The sequence below is a fragment of the Kogia breviceps genome, chromosome 18, assembly GCF_026419965.1.
Source record: "Kogia breviceps isolate mKogBre1 chromosome 18, mKogBre1 haplotype 1, whole genome shotgun sequence".
Classification (NCBI taxonomy): Eukaryota; Metazoa; Chordata; class Mammalia; order Artiodactyla; family Physeteridae; genus Kogia; species Kogia breviceps.
This window is the reverse complement of record NC_081327.1, coordinates 55959115-55985519: the sequence shown is the minus strand read 5'-3', so window position 1 is coordinate 55985519 and position 26405 is coordinate 55959115. Positions and strand designations below refer to the sequence as shown.

Sequence of the window (26405 nt, the reverse complement as noted above, 5' to 3'; positions counted from 1 at the left end):
ACTTGCGTTGGGTAAAGAATCAGTCTTGTTCTATTTATTTTTTCTTTGAGAGGTGTGCCTTAGTTTCCTCCCAGCTTTACTGAGATATCATTGGCGCCTCACATTGTGTAAGCTTAAGGTGTGCAGCGTGTTGATTTGATACCTTTACATGTAGCAAAACGATTACCAGCTCAGCATCAGCTAATAGCGCCTCCAGCCTGGCACGCAGTTACCACTTCTTTTTGTAGTGAGAGCACTTAAGATCTACTTTCTCAGCGACGTACGTGATACAGTATTATTAGCTGTAATCCCCCACTGTACATTAGATCCCTGGAACTTATGCATCTTACGACCTTTACCGTCTCTCACGGGCTGAGGGGCATTTTGAATCTCCAGGAGGGAGTGTAGCGTTCGGAGCTTTTGCAAACATACTTGGCCCTGGAACTCTTTTTCTGGAGCATCTCTTGGGGGGGATTATTCCATCAGGCACACTTTGGAGGATGAGCTAAACCTGGAGGCATCTCGGCAAAGATTCCGTGGTTCCGTCCTGAGGCGCTGACGTCTCCCAAGGGGCCAATCGCGAACCGAGCTCCCAGCCCCTCAGTCAGGGCTGATCCCGTGCGCTCTGTTAGCGCCTGGACCGTGGATGAACAAGACACAAGGACGGGCCTGAAAACCTCGAGACTTTGCATTTTAATGGTAAAAGTGCTTTGGGGGGAGATCATGCGGCTTGTCCCTTGGGTTTTGCATTAGAAGTCAACACTCTCCCAAGAGGGTGAGCTCAGAGCCCAGTCGCCGGAGTTCAGGTCCCAGCTCCACGATTCCAACCTGAGTGACCTTGGGACAGTTACACCACCTCTCTGAGCTTCACTTTCCTGAACTGCAAAACGCAGATGCTGCTTATGCCGCTTTCACAGGTCGCTGTCGGGGTTCAGTGGAGAAGCCACAGAAAGCACTTCCCCTAGAGCCTGCCACTTAAAAAAACACTCCGTGAATATGAGCTATTCCAGAGGCGTTTCCTCTATTACACTTTGCTGTGACTCGGAACGGAGCTGAGGCTGCATGGCCTAGGACTTTCACGTATGAACTTCCAAGCCAGACCACCTGGTGACCTTCAGCAAGGCACTTAACCCCCGGGAGCCTCAGCTGCTTTGCAGCAGGTGGGATAAGAGCAGCCCTAGCCCGCGGGCTTGTTGCAGTTCGGTGGGTTAGTATTTGTAAGCGCTGAACCCAGTGCCGTCACAAGGCTTTACACTCGCTGAACCTCAGCAGGACTGCGCACCGCCCTGTCTTCTGAACACTCCAGGAGCGGATCACGTGGTCTCCGCAGGCTCTGCTCTTCCGTGGGTGATGTTCTCCTGGGGCAGCTCCCCGCAGCCAGGAGCACGCCGGCCGCGTCTCCGTACCTGGCTCCCAGCCCCACGCTGGCTGGGGTCAGGCACCCAGGAGGGACTCGTCCCTGGCAGAGCACTTGCCCCGAGGCTGCGGGGCCTCTGGCTGTGCCCGTCAGTCGGACTGGCACCCGTCACGCTCATCATCAGCTCCTGAGGTCCCAGAGGAGCGGCGTGCTGGGCAGCGGAGCATCGGCTGAGGGAGCAGCCATCCTCGAGGAGAGCGCCCGAGGCTGATCACGCTGAATCCACTGGCTGGAGCTCGGAGCGCCGGGGGGAGGCGGGCCTGACCTTTCCTCCTGCCGTCCCGCCGTCTGCGTGAGGTCTGAGAAGCCAGGAGCGAGGGTGGCCCTCTGGGATGTCAGCGGACTCTGGTGCTGGCTCTGCTTCCCTGTGGGTGCCGGGCAGTCTAAGTCCACAGTGACGCCCCCCAGGAAGGGCCCTGTCCACTGCCACCGTGTCCTCCAGCTCCCTTCTGACGGGGCTTGGGACAAGTCCCGGGCACCACAAGTGTGAAAGGGGCTTCACGACACAGAACTTACCTCGGAGCCCGCCCAGCAGCCCTCGGCCCCCACGGGTCATCGGCAGGCCGCGTCACACATGCCAACGGCTTCCTGAGGGCCTTCTCAACCCCACCCAGGACAGGCCAGACGGGCCAAGGACTCGGTGCCCCCAGGAGCGTCCCAGGGTGCGTCCCCAGCTTCGGGGCCCTCAGTGGACCCTGCCCTGGCCCGCCCGCGTGCCCACAGCAGGACAGCATCACCAACGAATGTCTATTGCCTTTCTGGCCTCCCCGCCTCACTCCCAGGCCACGTGTCAGGCTCTGCTCTGGGAAGACCCAGACTCAGACGGTGCTGACCCCGTGGCCCCCGGGAGCGCGGGCGCTGTGTCCACCCCCCAGCTGCGTGCAAGCTTCCTCCTGTCCTTAGCAGCCGGGCCCTGGCGGTGAGGTCATGTATTCGAGTGTCTTCCTTTGGAACATGAGTGTGATAACGGCACTTCCCTCCCGGTATCAGCCTCAGGACTGACCAAGTCCGAGTACAGAAGGAGCAAGAGGACATGCGTGTCCAGGGAACAAGCAGCACACGCAGGGCAGCTGCTGTTACGTGTGCACTTGGCACAGTTTCTCAGCCGGTCGGAACCTCAGTTTGCACACCTGTGAAACAGGAGACTAATCAATGACGGAAGCCAATACAACGCTTGCTGGGAGGCCGCACAGGAGGGGGCTCGATACATATCAGCTGCCGTCGTAACTGTGACTGTCGGCAACAACCGCCTGTCGTGACTGACCCCCACTCAGCAGTGCCTGAGGTGCCGGCTGAATGACAGTGAGGAAAAGCTGACCAGCTGCTGCAGAGGTGAGCGCGGGGCCGAGATCCAGTCGGTCACCCGATAGCCACAGGCGGTATTCCCCTGCCGCAGTTCCTTTGTCAGGTCACGGAAGGAATGCCGAAGGGGCCAGGGAAGGGGAGATGCTCTGCTAAAAATCACTAAAACAACATCCAGCGCTAGAGATCCATATATGCATCTTCAGTTTAACTGTTCGCTTTGTCCTTCAACAGCACTGTCCCGGCGGCACGCGGATGGCACAGGTGGTGGGCCGCGTGCGACTCCCAGCGCAGATGAGAATACCCCGCGGGGAGGAGATGCCGAGCAGCGCTCTACCACCACGGTCTCGGTGAGTCCCAGCCAGGTGCCAGGTCGGTGCGGGCGCCTGTACTGAAAGGCCGTGGAAACGGAGGCTCAGAGAGGTGGATTCACTCGGCCCTCGGCAGGCAGCAGCAGAGCAGGGGCTGAACCCGGTCCACCTGAGGACCACGGAGGAAGGGCTGGAAGCGCCGAGGGAGCTCAGATGGAGAGAGCTGAGGCGGAGAGAGCTCTCCCCCTCCGCTCTCAGCCGGGGCTCCGCGTGGGCCAGACCTACAGCCGAGCCCCTTCTCCCACGGTGGCCACCCTCACAGGCTCCTCCGCCCCTCCCTCCCCTGCAACAAAGCTGGCAATTCCCCTCCCTGAAAAAGAAGGGGGAAAGCATGAGTACATTGGCTGGCTCCTCATGATAAAATACTGTATCAGTCCCGCCATTTCCTGCTAGGTCGCTCTCTTCTTTTACAAAGTGCAGCCACTTACCAGGAAGATGAAAACAAGGACTTGCAGCCACGTAGAAATCTGTGCAATAATCCCACCGTCCCCAGAGCGGGCGGCAAAGGCCACACGTGCCCACGATGGACCACCTCCCTGCCCCGAAGGCATGGGCGGGCAGCCAGGGAGGGGACCCGGCACCCGGCAGCCCCCTACACGCCCGAGGCAGCCTTCTCCCGCTCTCTGCTGAGCTCAGAAGCCGACCTCCCTGGATGGGGTTCAAACACCTACACACTTTTATCAGCTTTTAAAAAAAAAATGGAAGTGAAAAGTCTAATGGGATCGCTGAGTAGAGATTGAACAGTTCCAGGGGAGGGAGGAATATGGGATAAAAAGAGGGTGTTGAGTTTCAAAGCTCCTAATAGAATGTTGGCGAAAAGTTGCATAGAAAGCACTTGTCCACACAGTGCCAGATTCCATTATGGATATCTGGTCAGAAAAAGAAGTGAAAGTGTCAAGTAGAAAAAGGAATTAGGGTGACCGAGGACTTTGATGGTGGGAGGAAATGTTTAACTAAGTGCATTATTCATTTTTCATTGACTTAAATGCCAGGGGCTTTAGCTCAGAGTGTGGAGCTGGCACTAACGTCCAGGCCCAGCAAAGCCGTGCAGTTCAACTTCTTTTCTTTTTTGTAATCTCGGTTAAACAGCTCTGGTCCTCTGGGGTCTTTTGGCTGAGAGCAAATATTCTGTCTCCTCCAGGGAAACCCTGCCTTTTTGCTTGGCAGAAAAATGGAACTGGTAACCTAATAGAACTTGCATTTCTCTGGTTACCAGGACTGAGTGAGCCTTTAATCTCCACTGAATTACCCCATCCCCTGGGATTGGGTGGGAGGTCTTTGAGTCAGTGAAAAGTTCACTGTGGTTTTGACATAGGCCTGCTATTTCTTACGTCTCCAGAGGGGACTCTGTGAGTGAACCGTTCTTCAAATCACACAGAAATGCCTTACTTTTTCTTTCTGACTCTGACATACAACAGTGATCTCTCTTCTTATGTGATGTGTTCCAAAATGTCGTAGTTGCTGCAAACTATTTCCCTAACTGATCTGGAATGCAGACCAATTCCCGTGCCCTGAAGTGGTTCATGGGTCCCAAATTTGGAAATCGTTTCGTACATTTAAAACTAGCCTTGTTAGGGCTACAGTTTAGAGTCATGTTTAATAAACAGAGCCCACCCCACCCCCCGCCAAAAAAACCCACATGAAACAGAGGAGGACTGTGATCTCAGACCCTATTATCATAAATGTTCTTTTTCGAATTCTGCGAACATTGTGGTAATAATCATAACAGTAACAAAAATAGAAGCAAACACTTGTGAGACACTACCTGCCAGGCACCGTACTGAGTATCTTACGTACTCAGCGCATCGGATTTTCCTAATTATCTGTGTGAGAAGCATTGACACTCACAGAGAAGTTCACAGAGGGGCCCAGAAGTGGTGCGGTTTGCTCGAGTTGACACAGACAGTAAGAGGTGGCCCCAGGACGAAGTTCTCTTTGCTGAATTCACTGTCATCTGCGTCGTCCACAGGTGTAGAATTTATGGGTTATCTTACAATCACTGGTGCCACAGCTTTGACCCAAGGGACCACCACACCAAAAGCTTCTACTCCAGTGAAGAGTAAGAACCAGCGGTCACTTTCTTCTTCCCACTTATCCATCCCGGAGACCCGGTCCACGGCTTAATTCAGATGTTGGCTACGTCACTTGCACTCATCTCCCATTGGCCAGAAGTTAGTCATACAGCCATGCATGGGAGGCTGGGAAATGAAGTCCTTACCTGGGCAGCCACATTCCCAGCTGAAGCCCTGGGATTCTATTACTAAGGGAAAGGGAAAGTGATACTGGGTGACAATAGCTGTGTCTGCCACAATCCATGCACCACTGTGTCCCCAGCAACTGTCCCCATCTCCAGGACATAAGTCCTGAATAAATAAATTCACCTGTCAAAGTTTGCCAACCTCAGACAAGAACCCCGAGCATTATTCCAGGCTTCCAGAAGTCCCAGCATTAAAAAGAAGAGTAAAAATGCTCTTATCCGCATAGATAAGGCAAATGCTGGTACCCCCGCTCACAACTGAGGATGTAATATCCATGCTCCCCTACTTCCTTGCCAAGAGGACCCCGATTTTATTCAGGGTGACAGTAGAGCCATCTCTCTTCCTTCCAGAAGAATCCTAAATAATCTACGTGGATGCTCTCTGCTCCAGGAAGTGGAGCCTCATGCCGCCCTTGCGTGTGAGCTGAATTAGCGCGTTGCTTCCAAAGGATGGAGACTGATAGTAGCCTTAGAGTGAAGAAGGCTGGCAGACACTATGTTTACCAGGGGACCAAGGGCAACGTCACCAGTAATAAGTCATGTGGATATGATGCCCCCGCCCCAATACCTCTGTGCCTATAACTCTAGTGAAAGCCTGAGAAAAGCCCAGTTGACAAACAAACTCAACCTGGGGGACATTCTACAAAACATCCAACCATTCCTCTCTGAAACTGTCAAGATCACGACAGCAAGGAAAGTCTCGGAAATCGTCACAGCCCAGCAGAGGCTAAGGAGACGTGGTGACTAAATGCAGCGTGGGACCCTGGATGGGACCCTGGGACAGCAAAGGACCTTGTGGGAGAACTGGTGAAATGCAAATAAGGTCTGGAGTTCAGTTAACTGTATGTATCAGTGTTGCTTCTTACTTTTGACAGTGTGTGCCGTCGTGATGGAAGATAGTAACAGAAGGGGAGACTGGGTGCAGGGCACATGGGAGCCCTCTGCACCATCTCAGAAGCTTTTCTGAAAATCTAAAATTGTTCCAAAATGAAACATCATCAAAATAAAGAAACACCCAGCATCCCTTGCAGTTAGAGGCAGCCAAATGACCCAGTTCTGGCCAACGAGATGCGAACAGATGTCTGTCCACAGACGTGGGTTTCTAGGAAAGCTATCGTGTGTGTGCGTGTTTTGTTTTGTTTTAAATAAAATCTTGGCACACACCTCTTCCCCTTTTCTTATCACCTCCTCCATGCCTGAAATGCAGGCTGAGTGCCTGTACTCGGGACCAAGGGCAGTAAGCCAAAAGGAGACCCAGTTCTTAACAAGCCCCTCAGCCCCTGCAGTGTGCTGGACTGTCCATCTTTGGAATCCTTGTCGCACAGGAAAATCGAGCCTCATAGCCTGACTTCATTTGATGAAGCTCTGGGTTAGGTTTCTGTGATCTGCAGAGTCTACTCTAGTTGATATCAAGTGGAATCATAGGAAGTTGCCAATAGTTGATTATTTGGACTTAGTTACAAAGTGCGACCTGCCGTGGGTAACTTTTTTTCCAAATGTCATTAAAACATCTTCATCAACTATAAATCTAAATAACAAGCAGTTGCAAACTGCCACTCTCCAACATTTTTTTTGGGGGGGTGAGCGTTTGGTCTCTTAAGAACCGTAAGAATAGATCTTAAATGTTCTGTTTTACCTGGGATGCTGTCACCTCTTGACACTTCAGATGATTCAGTGGAAGAGATTCTCAACCTCTCACTATTGCATGCATTAGATGGCACTGTTGGTGTTTAAAAAAGATTCTTATCTTCCTGGCAGTTTCACTCTTAGGAATATGCCCAAAAGAATTGAAAACAGAGACTTGAGAAAATACTGGAATATTCATAACAGCACTATTCATAATAGCCAAAAAGTGGAAACAACTCAGATGTCCAGAAACCGACGAATGGATAAGCCAAATGTGGTCCCTCCACACAGTGGAATATTATTCAGCCATGTAAAAGGAATGAATTTGTGATACAGGCTACAACACAGATGAACCTTGAAGACGTTACGCTCCGTGAAAGAAGCCAGACACAGGAGAACATGTATGATTCCATTTGTCTGAAATGTCCAGAATAGATAAACCAATAGAGACAGAGTGCAGACTGGTGGTTCCAGGGGCTGGAGGAGGGGAAAACGGGAAGCAACTGCTCAGTGAATACAGAGTTTCCCTTTGGGGGTGACGAAAATATTTTGGAACTTGATAGAGACGGTGGTTGTGCAGCGTTGTGAAAGGACGAAATGGCACTGAATTGTACACTTAAAATGATTAATTTTATGTTTTGTGAATTTTGCCCTAGATTTACAAAAAAAAAAAAAAAAAACACAACTTTTTTTCAGTGTGTTTAAATACGTGAGAGAGCCAAGATAATAATCCAACAAAATGACTTATAATTGAGATAAAAGAAAATAAGATCAAGCGAGCCAAGGGCAAAAAGCTCTCTGTGCACTGGCTTTGTACCTCCAGCGTGCCACTTATCTCTTGCTGCAGAGAGAAACCCGCGAAAATGCAGCGGCTTAAAACAATGACGACATTTCTTTTGCTCACGAATCTCCGCATCGTGCAGGGTTTGGCAGGGACGGCTCATCTCTACTCCACTCAGCATCACCCAGGACTGCCCCGGGGTGGAGGCTGGAATCGGCTGAAGGTCCTCTGGCTCACCTGGCTAGTGGTCGATGCTGGTGGGGACCTCAGACGGGCCGGGATCAGGACTCTCCCCTGTGGCCCTTCCGGGTGGCTGTTTGGCTTCCTCAGAGGATGGCAACTGGGCTCCAAGGCTGAGCATCCCCGGAGGTCTAGGTGGCCACAGCATCACCTTTCACGTCTGAGCCTCAGCTGTCACACAGCACAGCTCGCACTACAGTCACCAGCCTGCGCAGATGCAAGAGTAGGGGACGGTCAGCGTCTCGGTGTAGGAGGAGCAGGGGCTGCGGTAGACGGGTGCAGCCGTCCTGGGCAGTGCAGCCTGACACGACCAGCATGCTGTAGGTGTTTATTGCTCTTGCATGTGAAGGACTGGCGCGCGGAAAGGACCCAGAAGAAGCCTAGTTAATAACGTATAACTAGGCATCTAACAGTAGTTTGGAGCTGGTGATGGAGATGGTCTCTGGGTTTTCACCAGAGAGCTTAGAAGTCAGCCCTGCACTCTCACTGACGTTCAGGGATCATGTGGAAACAGTTAGCAAATGTCCAACGCTACTGAACTCTGTCATCCGCACGTTACAAATCGTTCTCATCAGCGGCCTCCCATTTGCTGCCATAATGAACAACCTCTGGGCTAATTGTTGCCCAGAGATATTTAGTCGACTCCACATACACTGTGAGCTGACTTAAAACATTAAACACATCTGTGTTTACCCAATCAATAACTTTCCTCTTCCCAAAAAGAGAGAAAGGGAGAGTAAGAAAGAAGAAGAAGAAAACAACGGATCCCAAGTTGTTGGGGTTAAGCGCCAGCGTTTTCGTCTTAGGGATGAAAACCCCTTCCTCCGAAGGCCAGACTTCTTACAACACGCGCTCAGAGTCACTTGGGAAATGTTGAGGCAGGAGAGAGACACCCCGGCTGCTCAGCGTCGCCCCATAATGCGACACCCTTCCGAGGCACCCTACACGGAGAGCGGGGTGGTCCTACGCCTCCCTCGGGGTCCCCCAGATTTCTGTCCTCGCGAGTGGGTCCCACAAATCGCTGGGGAGCCTGGATCAGGAAAGGGGTGGAGGGTGGTGCCGTGGTGCCACGAGGTAGCTTGAAAAGCCGGAGATGCTGGCAAATCCCACGCGCCCAGAGCCCCTGGGCGCCCGTTCCCGCCTCCTCTCCCCAGCGGGAGCCTCAGGGTGTGCATTTGTCCTGGAAGGCCAGCCGGAGGCCGACGCGCGCGCGAGCAGAGAGGAGGAAAAGTCCTCTGCTCTCAATTCCTATTAAGGAAAACACCATCCACTTTGTACTATTTGCTGGAAGGTGAGAGGTCAGACAGGGCTCTGACCGCGGGCCAGACGCGCCAGCCGCCTCCTCCTGGCACCAAAAACACAGAGCAGCGATCTCCCTCGACGGTAACGAACCTCACAGAAATAAGACCGTTAAAGCCCACGTGTGACTGACTTCTCGCGGCGAAGTGAGGACCAGGACGCCCAGCCTGTTGGGGGTCATCGTCACGTGAGTCCCTGGTCTTTATCAGAGAGGCATCCTCCACGTCTGTGAGAGCAGAGCTTACCAGGAAGATGAAAGAGCCGCAGTGGCCCGGTGGCCTGTGGCCGCGCTTCCTGTCACCGGGTCCCCACCAGAATGGGGGCTGACTGCTGCTTACAGAGGGGGCCTCGTGCGAGGGGAGCTACTTGGAGACTCAAGCTCGGTGCTCGGGTCCCCCACTCCTTGCTTCCTCGGGGCGATCCGTCCCCCAACCCCACCCGGACTGACCATACTTCCTATGGGAGAAACACACCCTGGGCCTGGGTGCTGACTTGGGATGGTCGGTTCTCCAGGAGAGAAGGGAACGCAGGCAACACCCGCCGTCCCCCACTTTCACCTCCGTGATGTCTCCCAGAGGAGGGTCGCCGTGGAATCTCTCCCACGGCAAAGCCATCGTGCTTAGTCCTCGGTGGTTGGACAAGCCCGCCTCACCTGCTTCTGGGCTCCTTCTCACCTGTGTCGTCACTTTCCAGGTCGGTGGGGCTGTGGACGGCCCGAGCCTTTGCGCTCAGGCCACTGTGCCCAGCCCTTTCATCTGTTCGATTCGATGCTAAGTCTGCCCTGAGCTAGGGACGCGGCGGGGGGGAAAGGGGAGCAAGGCGGCCGCTGTCCACGTGGCATCCAAAGTCGGGGATCTAGGGAGTCACAGCGATTCCAGCTGTTGCTGATGGGCGAGCGCGGCCGGCAGGGCCGAGGGCTGGGGTGCTGCGGGCAGAGGGACAGCCGTGGAACCCTCTCTCTCTCTCTGCATCTCTGAGCCTCCTCCCCTGGAAGACGGAGAACACAGTTACCTGGTCTCCATGCTTCCCTCCTAGCGCCCTGCATCCTCCTCCCCGCACTTGAGCTTCAAGGATTCTTTTAAAACCTAAGTCAGATGCTGCTCCCCTGCTCAAAACCCTCCAGCGGTGTCCCACTTCGCTTGGAGTTAATGAAGTCTTTGCAAGATCCCACCAACCCTGCTCCCTCGCCCACGTCCACCCTCCTGTCCTCCGCAAACCACCCCCCGACCCACTGCCCACTCTCCTGCAGCACCCCAACCGTTTGCACACACACACAGATGCCTCGAGGCCTTTGCACTGGCCGGTCCATCCCCTCTTCCCAAGACACCCTCCGTCCTCGCGTCCCTCTCACCTTGCTCAAATGCCACTCCTCTGAGAGGCTGTCCCGCGCCCCTGTGTGACATCGCCGCCCCCTCCACCGGCCCCGCCCCACCCCCAGGCACTCTCTATTCCCTGGCCCTGCTTTTGCCTTCCCAGCACGTTTTGCAACTTGATACGGTGCCTCTTTTTCCATTTAGTGTTGATCCTCCTCCAGTTTGTTTGCGGCTGTACCCCCACACCTAGCCCAGAGCTGGGCGCACGGTAGCAGCCCATGCTTTGTGTGGCCCTCGTTGAATCGGGGCTGGTTCTAGATGACCAGTAGAATCCTGGGAGGTGACACGGGTGACTTCTAGACTGGGCCACAGAAGGGCTTGCAGCTGCCCCTGTGGGCTCTCAGAGCACCCGAGCCACCCGGAAGGAAAGGCGGCTTCCGCGCGGCCCAGTGAGAGCACCTGTGTGCAGAGGGACATGCCTCAGCCCACTGCCCCGCCTCCCGTCGTGGAGACAAGGCCTCCCACAAAATGGAGCAGAGACAAGGGGTCCCCACAAGCCCCCGCCCAATCGCAGACTCATAAGCCTAAGAAAAGACACCGTGGTCTTAAGCCGCTACGTTTCGGGGTTATCTGTTCCGTCGCAGTGATCAGCAGGACGTGTCCAGAGAAAGGGCTGCACTCGGACTCTTCTCCGAGCGTGGGCTTCTGGGGGCTGCGCGCCAGTTGTGAGGGTCAAAGGCCAGCGGGTGCCTGGCGTCTGCCCAGCGCGGCACCCAGCAGTCGGGCCGGGCCCGGTCGTGCGTCCACGTCACGCACCAGTCACAGCGCTTGAGCTCGGCTCCGCCCAGCAGCTTTAGGGGCCGAAGGGCATGGGGGGGGGGCAGCAGGGAGGGTGTGGGGTGAGGAGAGACAGTGGGTCTAATCAGGCCTGCAGGAGCTGCGAGCTTCTCTTGGACCCAGGTCGGTAATTAAAATGTCACCAGGGGCACATACTCTTCACACGAAGTGATGCTTTGTACGGGGTCACAGCAAATTGAAGTCACCTGGCAAGAGGCCCGTGGGGCTCCGGGAAGGCGCCTGTCCCCGGGGCCGCGGGTGGGGGCTCCCGCTCGGCCCTCCGCACCAGCAGCACGGCCTCTACAGAAGTGAGTCGCAGATGTGGGGAGCGGGGGGCCCGTGCCTTTAAAGAGGCCGAAAAGCCAGGATTCCGACCCGTAGTGGAAAGACATGCAGCAGGGGAGCTGCCAGGGCCGGAGAGTGATTTGGTTCCTTGACAGGAGGCTCCAGAGGAGAAGCCAGATCAAAAGAGGCCGTGGCCGCCCTGGGGAGCTCGGCCTGGGAACGCAGGCGAGCCCTCTGGCATCTCCCGCCCAGACCAGCCTCTGTCTCGGGCTTCAGAGCGCACCCTGGGAACTGGACTTTTCCTGCCCCGTCGCTGACTCTCCCCGGACCCCTCAGGAGGCTTGGGACAGCACGCGCCGTCGTCCAGAGGCTGCTGGCACCCAAGGCTCATGCCAGACGCGCCAGACACCGCGATGCTCGGCGTCCGCTGCGGCTCATCTCCTGGCGTCCCCACGGGGCCCGAGCAGCCCTGTTCCCCAAGGGAGCGCCCAGCCCGAGAGGCTGGGGCTCTGCCCGCTGCCCTCCGAGTGTAACCCATGGGCCAGCCTCGGCACGGGGAGACCACCCTTCGGGGAAAAGCCCGGGATCCTGGCAGCGGTGGTGGGGAGTGGCGTGGCCTGCCGTCGGCCCGTGACCCTCTCCCCAGCCACTGATTAATCAATCTGCTGGCTCCACCTTTCACCTCCAGGGGGCTTAACCTCCTCTCTCTCCCAGTCCAGAGCCCCAGGACAATTTGGCAGGACCACATCTCACTCTCGCGGGAGCCCCCAGGCCTCTGAGATCCACCTGTCCGTACCACATGCACGATGAGAAACACGCTTTACCCCTCACCCGGCAGAACCAGGACAGCATTCCTGGTACCCCCGATACGGTCTGGAATTCTCTCTTCCAGTCCAGCCTTGTTTATTTTTGTTGTTGTTGTTGTAGTTGATTTACAATGCTGTGTTCATTTCTGCCGCAGAGCAAAGTGATTCAGTTATACGTACATATATATATATATATCCTTGTTCATATGCTTTTCCATGATGGTTCATCACGGGATATTGAATATAGTTCCCTGGGCTCTACAGTAGGACCTTGTTGTTTATCCATTCTCTATGTAATAGTTTGCATCTGCTAATCCCAAACTCCCAGTCCATCCCTCTTCAACCCCCCCTCCCCCTCGGCAACCACGAGTCTGTTCTCTGTCTGTGAGTCTGTTTCCGCTTTGCAGATAAGTTCATTTGTGTTGCGTTTTAGATCCCACGTATAAGTAGTATCATATGGTATCTGTCTCTCTTTCTGACTGACTTCACTTAGCATGATCCTCTCTAGTTGCATCCATGTTGCTGCGAATGGCATTCTTTCATTCTTTTTTTATGGCTGAGTAGTATTCCGCTGTATACACGTACCACATCTTCTTTATCCGTTCCTCTGTCGATGGACATTTAGGTTGCTTCCACGTCTTGGCTATTGTGAATAGTGCTGCTGTGAACATAGGGGTGCGTGTATCTTTTTGAATTAGAGTTTTCTCCAGACATGTGCCCAGGAGTGGGATGGCTGGATCGTATGGTAGCTCTGTTTTTAGTTTTTTGAGGAACCTCCGCGCTGTTTTCCTTAATGGCCGCACCAGTTTACATTCCCCCCGACAGTGCACTTGTTTTGTGTATTGCTTCTACAATTCATTATCCCAGCGTTCCAGAAATACGTTCCCCAAAGTGAACCGTTTCTAATTGACAAGCCCTCCTCTTTGTCATGACTGTTTTCATTTGCTCAGTCAATAAATACAAATGTTATTTATACTAAAGAAAGAGCCCTTTACCCCAGAGAGATCCTCGGAGAACCACGTAGTTCCCGGAAGTCCGACTGAGCAGAGATTCTGCACTAGGGTACCCCAACGCTGCATCTCACTGGAGCCACCTGGAGGGTCTGAACCCTCCCAATGTGCAGGTCACAGCCTGACCAATTAAGTCAGAACCCAGGGGTGCGGGAGGTGGGGCAGGAGCACCGGTTGTTTCTAAGGGTGATTCCGGCGCCCAAGGCAACGGGAAGAAATACTGTTTTCCGAGTAAGTGGGTCTGGGTGGAGCCTGAGACTCCGCATCTCTGCAAGCTCGCAGGTGACACTGCTCATCCGGGGACCCCACTTGGAGCATCAAGTTTTAAACCCTGGCTGAACACAGTAATCACCTGGGGAGCTTTTAGACCCCATCCCAGGGGAATTGAAGGTGAGTTTCTGGGTCCCAGAGGCAGCCTTCTGTGTTTTCCTGAAACTGTGCCCTTGATTCTAATGTGCTTGGGTCAGTGGGTGCAAACCCCTGGCTTTGAATCCCACAGCCGTGGGGCCGCGGATGAGTTCCTTTGTTATGTGAGCCTCCGTTTCTCTATATAAAACAGGGATGGTGTGTGTGTCCTGGGGGCCCTGAATGGGACTTAGACTTGCCCAGGTGGTCTGGTGGGCAGGTGACACCCAACTTTGATTCCCCTGGGCTGAGAAGCGTGAGGAAGCATCCTGAGAAAACACAGTTCTTACAGAACCCGGAGTTCTTTCTGGAGAGGGAGAGAGAGAGAAATCAGTGAAACAGGGACTGGGCCCGTCGGCCACGTAGAGAGGGTCCTTGTCCCCATAGTATCCTTGGGGATCCTGCCAGGCTCTGCCCCCTGGCTCTGCCCTTCTCATGCCCCTGGGTAACCCCAGGGCCTTGCCATCCAGGAAGAAACTGGTCTGATGGACGATCAGTTCCTTCCAAGCTTTGCAATCAAAAGACTTAGGCTCAAACCCCAGCCCTGCTGTGTGACCTTGGGCAAGTGACTTAACCTCTCTGGGCTCCCTGCTTCACCTGTGTAAAATAGGAACGATAAGGATCCTTCTAAGGTCATTGTGAGGTAAAAAGAGGCATTATGGGCACAGGATAAATCTTATTATTTTGATGTGTGCTGGCTTGAATGAAATAAGTGTTAAGGAATAGGTAGGATTGTGAGGTCAGGTCGGGAAATGGAGAAATTAAAAGGAAAAATATTTTCAACTTTCCAGAAAACACCTAAATGCTCCCGATGGAAATCTGTTTTTCAGCTGTGACAGCACCGCCCCCAGGCTTGCAGTCTCAGCAGAAAAGAGCTGCTCTCTGGAGCTGTGTGCCCTGAAAACAGCGCCCGGGGTTGCCAGAGCCCGGGTGGGCCGAGGGCCTCCGGGAAGTCGGGCTCAATCCAGTCTGAGCAGACCTGGGGCGTGTCCCTGGGTGCTCAGGACTGTCTCGACACGGCCTGGCCGTGTCCGAGCGTGCGAGACTCCACCGTGGGGCCTGACAGCCCCTCTTAGCAGTGGGCTGGGCCGCACACTGGCGCCAGGACTGGGAGGGTGCCGAAGTGCTGACATCTGCCCGAGACGGAGTAGTATCAGATCGTGTGGCTGCCAGCCGCACACTCCACGCTCAGCGAGCGCATCCTTGGCCACCGACGGGGAGACAGGGGGGCAGGGCTGACAGTTATCAGCTGGGGAGCTGGCCAGACATGGCCCCGGGGCTGAGCTGGCGCGGGTGGTAGAAAGCGGCACTGGGCTGGGAGGAAGGCCCCTGATCCTGCCCACGTCAGTGACCAGGTGATGAGAGAATCGGCTGCGCGGTGAAGAGTAGAGGCCCTGATGTCACCTGCGTGTGTGGGCCCTGCTGCACCCTGCCTCGGATGCGTGGATGCAGATAGATGATGGGTTAGACAGATGGATGAATAAACAGGCAATAGAGACAGAGACACACGTAGATGATAGACAGATAGATGATTGATAGGTGACTGATAGATAGATAGATGATTGATAGATGATTGATAGATGATAGATAGATACATAGATAGATAGGTGACTGATAGGTGATAGATAGATGATAGATAGATGACAGGTGATTGTTGGATAGATAGATGATAGATGATAGATATATAGATAGATGATAGATAGATAGATGGGTGATAGATATATAGATGATAGATACATAGCTAAATAGATAGATGATTGATAAACAGATGATAGATAGATAATAGATAGATAGATCATAGATAGATAGATGATAGAGATGGGTGGGTAGAATGGATGACAGATAATATAGATGGATGTAGATATGGCAGTTGGGAAATTTTGAGCAGTAACTGGATATCTGATTAGTTTGAAGAATTACTGTTCATTTTTCAGGTGTGAAAATGGTCCTGTACAGAGAGTAGACCCATGGCCAGGCCTGGCCAGTCGAATTCCTTCATGAATTTGATGTATATATGCTGAGCAGAGAGCGGCTTCCACTCACCTCTGGGATCTCCAGGACCCAACAAATAGCAGGAAAGAGAAAAATAAAACAAGATCGCCGCGCGGCGCAGGTGTGCTGTCCGCCGGGCACTCACTTCGGGCAGAGAAACAGATGAACAAGGCGGGGCTTTGTGCTCGACGAGACTGAAAATTCCGTTCCTCAGTTACACCAGCCCCATTTCAGTGCTCTAAGAGCCACACGTGTCAACCACCTGGGACAGTGCGGTTCTGGAACGTTCCGTCGTAGCAGACCGTTCTGCTGGGCGGCGCTGTGTTACGGAGTCTGAGAATAGGGGCAGCTCTTGTGAAGGCAGCGCGCTAAGAGGTGTCGCCGCGCAAAGCGGGCGTGAGCAGGGCGGTGTGCAGCGGCGGCGGTGGGCAGCTCTGCCTGGTGTGCGGGAGCCCCGGCCGCCATCCCGCTGGGAGCGTGCAGAGGGCCCCCGGGCTGCCAGACCCCGCGTCCTGCGGGGAGAGGACCGTCGGTCAGCTACTCCCTCCTGCTCCTTCACCACGAAGGCAGCTTCTGTTAACCCGCCGCGAGCGTCTTCCTGTTTATTGGCTTCCCGAGCTGGACTCGCTGTGTCCAGGGCGGCTCCAGGTCTGCGTCTGGCATTTCCTCTTCAAGTTTCAGTGCGTGTCCCAGTGTCTCTGCCCACATTTCCACCCCCAGCCGCCCCTTCCCTTGTGCCCGGCGTGCAAAGCAGGCCAACAGTGCCACTGGTTCCCCTCTGGGGGCTGACAGCCCCAAAGGGCCCGAGCCCCGCTCAGTTTCCGCCCGGCACTAACCCTCCAGCCCCGTCGCCCAGCCTGCCTGGACCACGCCCGGACCCCCACGGTCTGCTTCCGCCCACGCCTCCAACTCCCAAGTGACCTAAATCTCCCCAAACCCTTCTGTCGTTTTAGCACGGAGGACACCAAGGATGGCCCTTCCCACAATGAGCCACTGTGATGCTTGAGCTGAAATGGCTCTTCTGAAGCCGAGGTGGGTCCACTCGGGAGGAAGGGAGATTTTCTGCTCAGCGTGGACTCAGTGCCCACATCCGGGACTTCACGTCACTCTCACGTCATTTGAGATCTGAGGTAGTTTTTTCTCTTGGCCAAATGTTTATTGTGGAATTGGTGGAAGCTGCCCGTCTGCAATGACTTCTGAGGCGTCTGGGCTCCAAATGGCTGTTGGTAAAAGATTTGTTGGGGACATGGAAGGTTTTGGACTATTCAGATTCTGTGGCTCAGTTTCTCCACTCGCCCGGCTGGCGCGGGTCCGGGAGGAGTCATGTAAATGTCAGCTGGGAGCTGTTGACGAAATAGATCAAACGAAGCCCCTGGGAAGGTTCGCCGGGGTCCGGAAGCAGGATGACTTCTGGTGGCCGGACGCTGGGTGACGCGGGCGCGGCTGCAGAATCTGAGAGCGTGGTGCTGGGCAGCAGGCGGGCAGGGTCCCAGCCCAGCAGTAGGAGGACAGACGCCAGAGGCCGTGAGGTTTGGGTGCACCTTGCAGGGTCTTCTGTGATGCTGGATTCAGGGACAGGAGCCCAGAGCCCGGAAGGACTGAGAAAAGTCAAAGAGAGCCCCAAGCCTGGGAAAGACAGAGCATGAGGCCAGGACGCGGGCTCATAGTAAAAAGGCAGAAAGACACATGCTCAGTCAGGAACCCTGGTGGACCCATGGACACAAGGAAGACGCTAAGAGCCGAGTTGCTGGAACTTGTTTGCCACAGAAAGATTCTGAAATGGTTGTGGCTGCCAACTGAAGCCCCGCCAGGCTGTTTACAAACCCAGACCTATACACACCCCTGTGGGGCCCGCACTCCCCCCTCATCACACTGGATGACGCTGGCTCTAGTCTCAGGCAGGAGCTGCCCTCATGGAGGCAGAATGCCTGCCTGAGCGCCAGGCTTGCATCCTAGCTCCCTGAGCTACCCCGCTCAGAGAAATTTTGTGGTTTCCCAGTATATATAAAAGTTATGTCTACACCACACCGTGGTCCATTAAGTATACAGTAGCATTATGTCTCAAACGCAACGTTCGTACCTTAATTTTTAAAAATTTGTTGCTAAAAAAGGCTAACCATGAACCTTCACCGAGTCATAGCAGTAACATCTCCGGTCCCTGATGAGAAATCACCATAACAAACATGATAACGATGAAAACGTTTGAAATACTGTGAGAATTACCAAAATGTGACACAGAGGCATGAAGTGAGCAAATGCTGCTGGAAAAATGGCGCCGATGGACTTGCCTGATGCAGGGTCGCCACAAACCAGCAATTTGTCAAAAACCGGAAGCGAGATCAAGCAAAGTGCAGTAAAACAAGGTGTGCCCGTACCGAGCGGGCAAAACAACAAATGTCGGTCGGTCTTGTCCCGGTGCCGGGCCACCCTGCACTCGACTCCTCCAGTCTCTGACGTGGTGGGGGACACTCGTTCACCTTCCTGTGATGTTAGGAGCACTCGCTGGACACGTTTTGGGGCGGTGGACATGGATTCCCGCCTCGTGTACCACAGGGCTGGAAGACGGGGAGCTACGCTTCTCCACAGACGAGAAGCACTCACACAAGGTTTGGAAGGCGGAAGCCACCCGTGTTTCTCCGGCAGCCACAGAGGACGCATTGGGCAAATGCACTTTTTGTAGCCGCCTCTGTGTTCCCTTGCCAGCCCCCTGCTTGGGCCCACAAGGCAGCCCTGTCAGCAAGGCTTTCCTGCAGTTTTCTGACCGCTGGGCAGCAGCACCAGCCCGTCGAGTCTTTGAATTGCACTCACAGTGACAAACCTGCAGGCTGGATACAACCTCTCCTGACGTCCCTCCGCCAGGCTCTCTGAAGGCTTGATTCCCTAATGCCCTGCGCCCAGTCCCTTCCCTTTGAAATACCTAGTATTCCTTCAGTTTTCCTAACAGGAGCCTGACTGTAACAGTGAACTCTGGTGGAAAATTTTAAGCAGCTCTCATCTACCCAGATAATCTCTTTTTCCGAGGAGAAAACAGTGGTCCGTGGGGAAGACACTCTGTCACGGTCACCAGTTTGCAGACTCGCTCCTTGAATCCAGCCACGTGGCTACTTAGATGTCAATGAGTTACAGCTGAAGCAGATTTAAGATGCAGCTCCTCAATTGCCGGTCTCCACATTGTCAGTGCTTGGTGGCCACCATATGGAAGACCACGCGCGTGTCTATTCTATTAGAGAACATTCCCGTCGCCGCAGAAAGTTCTTTTGGGCAGTGCTGTGCTAGGCAATCGTCTATAAATCTCTGCCCCTTTTTTTAGAAGCGCTAGAGGGGTGACTCCTTCCAAATCACTTGCGTTAAGAATGGAAAAACTGAGACCCAGATTCAGATAGTGACTCAAGATTTCCCAGGAGCCCGACAAGGCCAAATCTTACTTCCCTCCGCTAATTTGAGTCATCTGGTGGTTCAAATCAAAAATGTTTATTTTCACGTCAAATACGACACTAATCCAGGAAACAATTTTCAGTCATTAAAAACACCACACAAACAAACAAACAAAAAAAAACCATTAAGAATGGTAAAAGAAAAACAAATAAGTAGTTATTCTTATAAATAACCCATCAGCATTGATTTTTCTATGGATTCAACCAATTGCCTTTTAAATAATATGGTGCTTGGTTTCTTTTGATTATTATTATTCCCAAATCAAACCATGTTTTGTATCTGATTCAGATTCAGAGATTCTAAGTAGGACTTTAATTCTTCTCTTTCCCTTTTTTTTTTTTTTTTTTTTCTTTTTTTGGCCACACCGCGCAGCCTGTGGGATCTGAGTTCCCCACCAGGGATCGAACGCGCGCCCCCTGCGTTGTGAGCGTGGAGTCTTAACCCTAAGTAGGGCTTTACGTGGGATGTCGGCAACCATGCCTGTGAGAGCCGAGTGATGGAAACCAGGGATCATTCTGTGAGTCATGGCACACGTCTGTTTTCTACGAGTTGGTCACTGGGGGATACATCGCTTCCTGATAAAAAGGATTTAACTGGGTAATTTTTTCAAATCACTGTGGGAGCATGTTTTCTTGGAAGGAACCATGCGTGTTTTGTATGTAGGAGTAGTTATTTCTTAGAAGACTTTTTCCTCTGTAAGCCTTTCTGGAACGGATGTCTAGGCTCTGACCACCTGGGAGTCCAGGGGATGCCCCAGTGGCAGGCGGTGAAGAATACGATGGGACACGGCGCCTGGGGTCCCTGAAATGGGAGTTTCGAAAAGAGCAAATAGAACCTTGAAGGAAAGCAATGTGCTTTTCCTCAGCATAAGGTTTCCTCCCCCCAAAACAGCGTCACAGACTGTCGGAAGCTGGGCATCCTTCCAAAGGTTAGAGACGGGGCCAAAACATATCATTTTAGCCTTTTCGGATGGCCATTTCTGTCTCGGAAATGTTAAATACTGTCTCACCACGGCTGCCAAAGCCCATCCCTTGAGCACAGCCCGGCGGGTAGGCTTCTGGGGACCAGGGCTGAGAGGCAGAGAGGAGTGCTCACGTGCGTCAGCCCTGAGCCGGCGGTGCAGCCTGCAGGGCTCGCTGGAGGCTCAGAGGTTCAGGAGAAGCGTGCTGGGTGGGAAAGGCCTGAGCAGCGGGCCTGTATTTGCCGGCTCACTGGTAAATGTTATCTGCGGTCTTTTCCTGTCTTCAGTGCTTAACTAAGTTCCTCGCATAGGGAATCCTGCCTCTCTTTCGCAGCATCAGATGCTTGCCCACTGAGGGAGCTGGAGCACTGCGGAAGTTCATGGCAGAAGGGTGCCTGACCGTGGAGGAGTTTAGAAGTAAGCACGGCTCTTTCTCCAGTCTCTGGGGCAGCTTCCTGGCAGGGCCAGCGGCCACCTCTGCTGCAGCAGAGGCTGCCAGTGCCCTGCCCTCGCGCCCTGACCCTGCCTGAACGTCCGACAGCTTCCCAGGGCAAGCTCCCGAGCCCTGCCTGAGGGCGTCCCTGGCCGCAGCCCTCCTCTCCGAGCTCATAGCAGGCCAACCCTTTCTGTCTCTAAATGGTCACTCTGGCAACTCGTTTGAAATGGTGTTCGCTCACACCTCCTACCAGCCCCGGGAGGTGAGCTATATGATTCCCGCTTTCCAACAGGGGTGGAGGAAAGGCTCAAGGAGGCGACTTGGCCAGAGTCACATAACCGGAAAACGACAGAGCTGTGGCATCAACCCAGGTCTCCCAGCTCCAGATCCAGTGCTCTGCTGCCCCACCCAAACCCCAGAGGGGACGGAGCCCTAGAACCTCGTGGGCCTTGTCACCGTGACCTGCAACATATGGCCATGACTGAGTCAGGAGAGGGAACGTTTATCTGTGCTTGTCCTGCAGTGACATCAGCTGCCTTGTCCTCGGGCGGAGGCTGTACCATCTGAGCAGACACAACACACTTTGAATAACTCTGCGCAGCTCTAAGCCAGAAGTATATTTTCACTCTTGTGAGTCAGCCGTTTATTTGTCAATAATGGCCAGTAAAGGAAAAGGCCCAGCGGCCATTTATAAACAGACGGTAGACCGTAGAGACCTCCCAGGGGAACCGAACTGTCTAGAAATGCACTGGTCCCTGCAAACTGTTCCACAGGAATAGACAAAGCGCTGGGAGCCGCCAGGGAAGTGGGTTGCGGGGGTGCCAGAGGCGGAGGAGGTGATCGCAGGAGACGGCACAGTGACAGCACAAGGGCCCTGGGCAGAACTGCATCCCAGCTCCACTTGGGCCCCTTCGGGCAGAGTGACCAGCTCTGCTGCGCCTCAGCGACGTCATCTGCGAAGCGGGCAAGGTGCTGCCAGCCTTGCAGGGCTTCGTGGAGATTAGAGATCAGGTCCATAGCGGGCAGTGCTCGAATGTCACTCGTGATGGTGAACAGGGTGCTGGCGGTGACGGTGATGGCGGTGTGATGGAAAGGGGGTCAGTATTCATTCTCCAAAAAGGAACCGCATTAGCTGAACACCTACTGCGTGCCAGGTGCTCACCACGTATTGGGAGAGGAAGACGTGTGTAAATGCAGCCCCTCTGCAAAGAGTAAGAAGTAGAGGAACAAGAGTTCTGTCTCGCTGGGACACTGTCTGGTGGGACAGAGCTCAAAGGGCACACAGCCCCCGACCAAGCAATTTCTGTTCCTGAGTGTATCCCCAGTCGAATCTAGGATTGTGTTCTACAAGAAGGCATGTGCAAGAGCGCTCACAGTTACTCCCAACAGTCAAGAACTTCAAACAAGCCAAGCTCCCACCAGCAGCAGGATGAAGAACTGGTGGTTTCCTCGTCTGGGGGACTATTACACAGCAGTGAAAATGGACCAACCACGTGGATGAGCCTCCATCCTGGCACCGAGGGAGGGAAGGCAGACACAAGAGCACATGCTGCTTGAATCAATTTCTACAACAGTCGAGAACAGATAAAACTAACTGATGGTGCTAGAAGTCAAAAGGGCAGTTATCTCTAGGATGTGGGGTACTGACTGGGAAAGGGCACAAGGGAACTTTCTGGGTGACGGAAATATTCCAAATCACAACCTGAGAGGTGATCAAAAGAGTGTCCACATGTCTAAAATTTTATGGATATTGTATATATATATATATATATATATATATATATATTTTTTTTTTTTAAGAGTAAGATATAATCATAGAAATATCAAGACTGGAAACTACCTAAGAGACCACCTTGTGATGCAAACTCAAAAGTCTACAAGGCCCGGGAAGATAATAAGAGTCACTGACATGGGCCAGGTGTAAGGCAACAGACACTAGGCTGCTGAGATTGCAGGGATAAGATCTGTGAGATACAGTGTGTTTTAAAAGATGTTTCTTTGAACCAAAGAAAACGGCCAAACTCTCCTGCCCCCAGCCATCGGCTGCAAGTCCGAGGCCTCTCTATGCAATCCTTCACTCCCCAGTCGTGAGCACAGGGGCCCAGAGACACCGCTGGCACAGCTGAGTGGTGGAAAGAGAGTGGACCTCTTTCAAACACTGTGAAACAGGCAGCAGGCTGAAGTGCAGAGGCCCGGGCTGGGAAGTTAAAAGGTCCTGTTTCCATCCGAAAGACCTAAGACTCCTGGAGTGGGTCGCTTAACCTTGCTCAGCGCCTCCATTTCTTTATCAAATGGATAGTTCTTGAGTATCACCTGCTTGGCTGCAGAAACTCCATCTCACATCTTTGCCATTCCACCGGGGTGCCCAGCGCCTTGTAGGCGCTCAGCAAACATTGCTTGGTCAAATTAATCAATCACTCATTCTGGACCATATCAAAGGGACGTGCTGAGAAAAAGGGGTAAATATGAAAATACTCGGTAAGGTTATCCAAATGCAAGGTGCTAGCTGGAAGTCTATCACAGGAAGCCAGCTGTTAGCAACAATGACGCTGAGGAGGCTTGGATTCAGATACCTGGTCTAGGGCTACACCTTCTCCCTCTGAAGCAATTCAGGTTGGCCATCGCAAAGCGATTAGACCAGTCCCTAATCTGTTTGCAGACATCCTATTTGTCCAATATGTGCTTTTAAATGTAATTTTAACAGATGTATTTCATTAGGACTCTTTTGGTTGAAGGTGACAAAAACACAACACACTCTGGCTTAAGTAAATTGGCTTAAGAGTTTTTCGGTTCCTCTAATCAAATATCTGGGGCAGAGTGCGCCTCAGAGACTCAGAGGCTGTTCTCCCCTCCCACCCCCGACCTTTTCTCTTTGTTATTCCAAGAAAAAAGAAACCACCAAACTGACATTCTCCTCCTTGATATAGTCGGATGGCGTGGGAAAGAACTGAAAAGGGGGACACGTCCTCAGTGGGTGACTTTCGGGTCAGCTCCGTCCACCCACCAAAGGTGGGAACCACATCTGCAAGCACCTCCACGCTGCCATCTTTCTCAGAGGAGGAGCACGTGCTTCCCCGCTCCAGAGAGGAAAAACCCTGTGGTAGACTCTGATTGGCCCAACGGGAGTCACATGTCCGAAGCTGGGCCCAATCACTGTGGCCCAAGGGTGGAGTCTGATGCGGACGTAACTACTGGAGGAATCCTGGGCCGCCAGCCCCAATTAGTTCTGGTCCTTCAGACAAGGATTTGTGGGGGGTTTTTTTAGTCTCTACCCAACCACCTGCTTTTCCTCCTGTTATAGTTCCAGATGGACGGTGAGTGAATGGGGGCATCAAGAAGAGAGGGTAAAGGCTATTGAAGAAGGGGGAGAGGAGAAGAGAGAAGAAATGGTGTCTGGAGGGGTGCGAAATAGACGATTAAATTATGCGTAATAATTATTGTTTACAAGGCTTCACTTTCCTCATGTCTTTGTTCCTCCACCAGAACCCTGGGAGGTGAGGCCGGGGTTCTGGGCAGGGATTACGTCCCACCCCAAGGGGGAGACAGCCTGCAGGGAGGTGAAGTGGCTGCCTGCATTTACTGGTTAGATTACGAAGAAGGGGAGGAAAAGGACCCAGGGTTCCTCGCTGCCTGCCCCAGATCTCCCTCTTCCCCTGCACCGCTTGCCAAACGTCAGCCAGCACCGGGAGTGTGAGGCTTACCGAAGCACAAACCACTGTTCCACGATTTCATTAATGTTTTCCTTTAAGTCGACTCTCGCTTTTTACTTTTAGAGTAAACTTTGAAGTATGCCTGATGATGGACAATCCGTATCTCTTGATATGTAGATTGTAAACAAAAGCAGGTACAAGGAAAGCAAAGCAATGCTGTTCAGCCCTAGCTAGATATCGTTACCTGGCCACGGCTCCACGCCCAGGCGTTGCTCTGCCTTCCTTACATGAGAAGATTGGCAGGTGTCCGAGGGCAGAAAGACCACGGCCCCACAGACGGAGCCTCTCCTCGATGCCGTCAGATGGCGCGGAGGAGAATGCGAAGGGGGAGAGCTTTCTCACTGGGTGACTCGTGACATGTTAGCACTCAGAAGCAAACATGGAAAAGCATGTTTATTATGGTTGTGTGTTTATTTTCAGGATATCTCTGCGTTTTCCTGCCCCCTTATTCCTTCCGGGTCTTAGTACATAATGGAACAAGGTCCTACCACTGCAGCATTTGATGTCTTGTAACTGTGGCACCAAATAAGTAAAACAAAGATGTACGTGTGTGTGTGTGTATTTGTGTGTGTGTGTGTGTGTGTATTTGTGTGTGTGTGTGTGTGTGTGTGTGTGAGAGAGAGAGAGAGAGAGAGAGAGAGAGAGATGGGGGGGGGTGAGTAATACTCAGAGAATGGAGTTAAAGATAGGGCCAAAGGGGATATTTCAAGGTACAAAAAAGGAAATATTAAGCCTATCAAAATGTAAAATATTGTTCTACTAGAATTGACTCTCAAGTTTTTCAAAAACATAAACCTTAAGAAGTTGCATTTTTAGGGGAAGAGAAACTTGTTAAATACAAGAATGTAATCAGAAAAATCCAAAATGTGGGAAATGCCATATGATAAATGACCTATTTCTTCAATAAATAAATTGCCAACAGAAAAAAAGAAGAGAGAAACCAAAGGACAAAAAGCCACCAAATGCAATGTATGGCTTCGTTTAGATCCTGATTCAAAGAACCCAATTTTTATAACTTATGAGAAAATAGCGGGAAATTAATCAGGATTTTTATGACATTTAGGAATTTTTTGCCAATTTGTGATCAGGGTATTGTGCACTTTTAAAGGGTCTTTCCTTGTGTTCTAGAGATATGGACAGAAATATAGAAGAATGAAATGATAGAAAATCCAGGATTCGTCTCAAAGTCAAGGTTGATACTGAGCTGATAAGGGCTGAAGCTTGGTGAGTAGTACATGAGGACATTCTCTATTCTTGTATACGTTTTAAAGGTTCCATTATAAAAAGTTTAAAATACGTCACTCTTTTAAACATGTGAGTCCCTCCTAAGTTATATTCTCCTAAAATGTGTGGAGCCCAGTCCTCAAAAACATCTCCCAGGCTGCCCTTCTCTGGGCTGATAGAGTCAAGGTGCTAAAGTAAAAGGATCCACCTTTCTTGTCCCTCACCCAGCCAATGGCATGACTGCTGGACACAGAGGCGGTGGGACCCTGGTCCTGGCTTTAGGGGACGGGGTCCTGACCAGTCTTCAAAGGAGGCAGGTTTTGCCCATTTCACAGCCCACTGAGAATTCACAGTTCTCTAATTGTGAACCAAACATGAACCTTTTTTCAGCTAGGGAGCTCATTTATGCTTGGCAAACGGCAACATCTCATTTCAAAGCCAGGAAGGGAGGACTTTAAAAGATTTAAAACCCAACTCCAAAAGCTCCTTGGGCATCAAATAGCTTTTTTGAAACAAGGTTTTGATGAGTTAAGAGCAAATGAATCAGAAACATATGGATTAAATTCCCCTTAAAATCCACATGGGTTTAAAAAATGAAGGGGAATGGAGCTTGGCAAATATCTTTTTCAGTTTTATCAAACCCCAAGCATTTTAAAAACAATGTGAGATGGTCGGCAAATCCAAAGTGCAGCTGAATTCATCCAGTGCTAACAGCGGAT

The 26405-nt window shown here is 52.5% G+C and overlaps 1 long non-coding RNA gene across 1 annotated transcript; it reads left to right on the top strand.

The window, feature by feature from the left end:
* Nucleotides 1-2268: 2268 nt before the first annotated feature.
* On the top strand, nucleotides 2269-25677 carry LOC131745123 (uncharacterized). Its single transcript, XR_010837986.1, has 3 exons — nucleotides 2269-2728; nucleotides 2933-3048; nucleotides 25591-25677. It is a non-coding gene; the product is annotated as an uncharacterized lncRNA (long non-coding RNA).
* Nucleotides 25678-26405: the final 728 nt, after the last annotated feature.